The sequence below is a fragment of the Aristolochia californica genome, unplaced genomic scaffold, assembly GCF_029961685.1.
Source record: "Aristolochia californica isolate CCGP_79_NKW_82.1479 unplaced genomic scaffold, dmAriCali1.0.hap1 SCAF_1, whole genome shotgun sequence".
Classification (NCBI taxonomy): domain Eukaryota; kingdom Viridiplantae; phylum Streptophyta; class Magnoliopsida; order Piperales; family Aristolochiaceae; genus Aristolochia; species Aristolochia californica.
The window spans coordinates 51,404,470-51,410,502 of NW_027181770.1; the positions used below are offsets into that span (position 1 = coordinate 51,404,470).

The window sequence follows — 6,033 nt, forward strand, 5'->3', positions numbered from 1 at the left end:
ATATATCATGATTGATCAACCTATCCAAGTTTGATTGATCATGTTAGGCCATTATATAAAGTTTGATCGATCATAAGGCTAAAAATATAGTTGTTAGGGCTCAATTGATTGATCAACCCTTTATACAATTTTTTTTCTAAAGCATCAAATGACGACTATTTTAGCTAGAAAACTCATACATAGGCTCCCAAACTTGTTGTAGAGATTTTACTGTTTATTGGCAAATTAAAGCTCGCAACAACTATTATTGCACACATTCTTCCAATTTTGCCCTTTTCAAGAGAAATTCTTCAAAATCTACCAGAATCTTCAAATTTCTCTGTTTAATCTTGAGATTCCTAATTCATTCAAGGTTCCTTTCCTTCCACATACTTAAAGATTGGAAGATTGGATCTTACTGGGAGAAAAGTTATCTCTCCAAAAGAAAAGCATAAATTTTATTTTTCTCTTTTGCATTTTCACTTTTATATAGAAGAGGTTTTCTAGTACCTTTAAAGCTAAGAGAATGGATAGTTTAGAACCTTGAATCTAGAAAGGGAGTGTCCACTAGAGCTAGAATCTAGTTGTATTAATTTTTTTTGGGAGAGATTGGGTATTACATTTGGCTTAAAGAGAACCGAAATCTATTTGTATTTTTAGCTAATAGAATGTATGAATGAAATTATTCCCGATCAAGGGTTTTTGGGCAACAATTACCACTAAAGGAATATCAATAACACAAAATCTTTATTTTTTGTGGTTGTCTGCATGTGCATTCTATTACATATTACTTTTAACTACATCATAAACGCTCCTCTTCCTCCTTCCCCCCTTGTGATGCTACCTAGGCCAACAATAGTAATTTAGTAATAGGACCAATGTCGAACTTGCAACTTGCATTTGAAAATTAATGAAGAGAAGAAAAAGGTATAATTCATAGAGGAACCTCGGGTTAATGTTATCCTTCTAAGTCCAAACTGAAGTCAAAACCCTAAATCCGATCAATTTAGACAAAAAAGGTTTGTACCCAATTACAAGTCGGCCAACAAATGGATTGGGGAGTGGGGAACTAGAAGCTCATATGTTAGACTATAGGGTTTGGAGACCATCTATAACGTCATGACTCATGTGGATAGAGCATAGTTGATAAAAGCACCAATAATAGATTTTCTCATATATATCTACTTGCATGAAACCAATGCAATGCACGAGGAGAGAAAATAAATAAAAATTAAAAATAATGAAGTAACATTTCAAAGATGTTACAAAACTTAATCCAGTCATTGATGTGATTAGGTGATCTGGTTTGATCCAATTCAGGGGGTTGAGTGGCCCACCCCTCTTAGTTATAAGTCACTCAGTCCATACAATTTGTAAAATGAAAATAATAAAAAAATTCCATATATAGGACAACAAATTTTTATTCTAAAACATGAAAAACAAAGTGAAAAAGGTTAAAAAGGAGGAAAAAAAAGATAAAAGAGATGGAAGAGGTGCATCAAGACTAGCAATAGATCCTATTTAGAAGTCAGAGACTTGACCTACTTATAAATTTGCCTTTTCTAGGCTACTCTTGGCGCCCAATTTGATCTTACCTTAAGCCCCTTGAATCCAAATATGATCCTCACTAAAGTCAACTAAAAGAATTAGATAGAAAAAATATCAATATCATTAAAACAATAATAGTAAGATAGCCATAATCTCTCTATGCCAAAATAACATGCAAAAAATTGCAACAACCTCAATTACAATTGGTAAACATACAAAGGAAATGTAAAATCTCACATTTCTCAAAATCATCTCCAAACTCACAATCGCTGCTTAAACTGGAATCTAAAACAAATATTAAATTGAAAGAAATGTATTATTAGGTTTGATAAGGAAAAACCTACACGGAAGGGGTGCATGTTGTTGCTATTGTTTACTCAATCTTTAATGCTATGTATGTATTTGCACTCTCCAATATTTCTATATGCAATACAAATTTAACCATCCAAGTACATGTACAAATAAATTTAGTAATATAGAAACAAATACATAATGATTACACAAGATTTATAATGGTTCACAATCCTTACTTGGATTGCTAGTCCACTCAATATGTTTTTGCATCTTGCAATTCAATTATCCTAGGGTTGTCAAGTGGCAGTTATATCAAATTGACTTTAAGGTTGACAATAATGTTGCCCATATAGGGACTTATGCAACTCAATTCACAAAAGAAGCCAACGCATAGTGAACAACCTCACTTAGATTTATAGTAGCAAAATAAGCACATAGCCTAAACCCATAAAGGAAATTTTTCAGATATTTAACTGGGTTTCATAAGCTTAGACCTATATAAGGATTTGCAACAACTCACTAGATACACCATCCTAGGCCTACACTAGTGTTGGAAGATAGGCCCAAGCTCACACGACCAAGGAAGGCCCACGTATCTAAGAGTGTTATAAGATGGGTCACACGATCAAGGAAGGCCCACAAGATGTGCCCAAACACATAAGAAGTAGGACCCACCACAATTACCACGAGCTGGCATCCTTATCACATAAGTTGGAAGATCTGGAAGGACTCACAAAGGTATTTTTATCATATGGTCACGTCCTAGAAGAGTTCAAGTTTGAGTTATGTTTGTCTTTTATCTATATTGAGTTATTTAATTATGCTAGGACTTATCTTTAAGTGTTAGAGTTTAGGTGTAATTGGCACAAAGGTAGTTTTATTGTAATTGGACTCTACTACCTTCCTCTATTATAAATAGAGATTCATGTACTCTAATTAAAATAAGTTAATAAAGTCAAAGAAGTATTTTTCTTTTCCATAAATTCAACATGGTATTAGAACAGATTTTGTGAGTTGACTTGGTCAACCCACAAAGACAATGAGATCCTTTTCTCTAAACCCTAAACCCTAAGTCTAGGTTCGTAGTTATTTTTTTTAGTCCCTCCACCTGTAGTTTGATTTGAGTTTTTCACCTCTATACTTAGATTTTTATATTGTAAATTATATATTTAAGAAAATATATTTGAGTCTAATTTCTAAGGAAAAATGATTTTTTCCAATCTGAGTTATCTACAAAGAGAAATCGATATTTGAATGAGTGAAGGTCAGATTGCAAAAGAAGTTCGAGCAGCAGCAGAAAGCTTCAACTTTCGAGGTATTTTATGCTATAAATAAGGAGACATTATATGGTGATATATATATATATATCAAAAGAAATATTCGTAAGTCTATTCTCTTACATATTCAACCAATTTTCAATCGGATTTATCTACAAAGAGAAATCGATATTTTAAACAGTGAAGGTCATATTGAAAAAAAAGTTCTAGCAGTAGCAGAAAGTTTCAACTTCCGAGGTATTTTATGCTATCAAGAACGAGACTTTACATGGAGAATTATATATCAAAAGAAAGATCTGTAAAATTATTTTCTTACTTATTCAACCAATTCGCGATCTAAGGTTTTTTATAAAAAAGATATTGATATTGGAAGAGTCAATGGTCATGCTGGAAAAAAGGAGAAACTGTATTTAGTTTGGCCAGATGACAGAGACTGAAATCTATCAGATTATTTATCTTCTAATAATTATACTTTATGAAGAGAAGTTATACTTGGATGAAAGTTATTTAAGTCTAGTTTCAAAAGGAGAAAATTTTATGTTAATGTGATCTATATTTAAAGATATATTCGCATTGGAAGAATCAAAGGTCATGTTGGTATTCTGTTGTATTGAAAAATCTGAATTTATGCCCATTGTTTTGTGTCACTTTTTGAGTTGATATATCAGGAAAATATCTTATTTCTCCATGGTTTGAGGGATTATTTATACATCTATGTTATTTGGACTTATTACTATATCTATGATATTTGGTTCAAGTTGAGATCACTTTCATTACCTACTAGTTTGAGGGGAAGAAGTAGAAGAAGTATAAGAAAGATGTATTTTATTCTATCTGTTGTGGATAAGTTTATATGACCAAAATATTCAAGAAAGGGGGACCACAAAAGATGAAGCTTATGCATCTAAGAAAAAATATGTATATCAGATTATGATTATTTCAAGGGTCCTTCTACAAGGTTTATTATTTGGTTCGTGTTATATGTGTTGGAAGATGGTCGTGTTACATTACAACTGCTAGTATTATGTCTATTTGAATGAGAAATTATTATTGAAGAAGAAGCGGCCTCAGTACCTTAACTCATACCAAAATTTATTTGACTCTCAAAAATATCACGGTTGGGATACCATGAGAGTCGATGCCCGAATTGGGACACCATGATAAATTTAATTCTAAAAAATATTATGGTTGACATACCATGAGAGTCAGTGTCTGCATTGGGACACCATTATAAATAAACCCATTACTGTAATGGCTTTTATTACTCCTACCACTTGAGAGTCGTTGTCTTGTAGAGGGACATGGTGGTGGACACTTAGAGCAATGCAAATAGGTACACTACCTACAGAAGACGGAGTGTGCCCTACATCCGGCATTAGGACTGAAGTATGGAGTAATGTCTTACAGTTAGGAGTGATTTTTACTCTCACTTATATAATGCCAGTAGGGCCTCATGGAAGGACGCAACAGCGTGAGAGGGAGTGTTGGAAGATGAAAACATATTGGAAGATGTGCCATTTTATACAAAAAGATTCTATACATCATTTGCAGCAAGCTGGGAGTTCATGTTGTTCTCTCACCCCCAGCTTGAGGGGGAGTATTGGAAGATAGGCCCGAGCCCACACAACCAAGGAAGGCCCACGTATCTAACAATATTATAAGATGGGCCACACGACCAAGGAAGGGCCACAAGATGGGCCCAAACACATAAGAAGTAGGACTTACCATGATTACCTCAAGCTGACATCCTTATCACATAAGTTGGAAGATCAAGAAGGACTCACAAAGACATCTTTATCTTATGGTCACATCCTAGAAGAGTTCTAATTTGAGTTATGTTTGGCAGTTATTTAATTATGTTAGTATTTATTTTCAAGTATTAGAGTTTGGGTGTTAATGAAATCAATGAAGTATTTCTCTTTTATATAATAAATTCAACAACTAAGATTTGTAGCTTTGCTAGCCTACATAGGATTTGTAGCTTACAACTGTAGCCACAAGGCCTCTTAGCTTTTTCCTCTCAACAATTTAGAATTTTCTTAATGGTGTTGAGTCGAGGAAGGTCTTGCCTACACAAGGCTCAACCTGTGCTTTCAAGGGTTACTTTCTTATACTTAAATACATATAAAAACTATCATAATTAGCCTAATTTTACTATACAAACACAAGTATGTAGGTACCCTAATCCTAAGTCTCCACTCATTGTAATAGCAATTCAATAGTCCATAATGACTTGATTTTAAATATAATCTCATAATATATCTTAGATTGGTTTTTAAAATTAGGGGAAAAAAATACATAAAATAGTTCATTAGAATAAATGATTTCAAAGTATAATAATACGAGTTCAATGTACTTGATGACTATAATGCTAAGTTAAAGATTTGAATGCAATACATCAACATGCTAGAATGTACAATATGTTTTGAAATTAAAATGTTCAAACAAGGGGGTAAAGAACTAGTTTTGAGTGAAAGTTAATCGAACATGCATTCAAGGTGAAAATACCAACATAAATATGATCTTAAAATCTCTTAGGCTAAGCATTCACAAAAAGTACAAGCACTAATACTAGTCGCTTGAAAATGAACGCGCCAGGTAGGGGTCGAACCTACGACTTTCTGCTTAGGAAACAGACGCTCTATCCACTGAGCTACAGGCGCTTGTTATGTACTTCTATGTGTATTATAATTTGAAGAAACCTAAAAACTATTAGGCATACTTTCTTGGCATCCTCAGTGTTTAAAAACGAATTAACTTATCACTAGGAGCCCTCCTTAAAAAATTATCATATCCCCTTCAATAATACGACCTAAAATAGAAAATGGGCTTAGCCTAAAAGTAGAATTTAAAATTTGGAAATTTGTCCTCTAGACATGATTTTGGCCCCGTTTCAAGTTTAGTCCATTACCACGACCGTCTTCTTGGTTCGTAC

At 33.3% G+C, this 6,033-nt stretch overlaps 1 non-coding gene across 1 annotated transcript; it reads right to left on the reverse strand.

The window, feature by feature from the left end:
- Positions 1-5,688: 5,688 nt before the first annotated feature.
- On the reverse strand, positions 5,689-5,761 carry TRNAR-CCU (transfer RNA arginine (anticodon CCU)). The gene has a single exon. It is a non-coding gene; the product is annotated as a tRNA-Arg (tRNA).
- Positions 5,762-6,033: the final 272 nt, after the last annotated feature.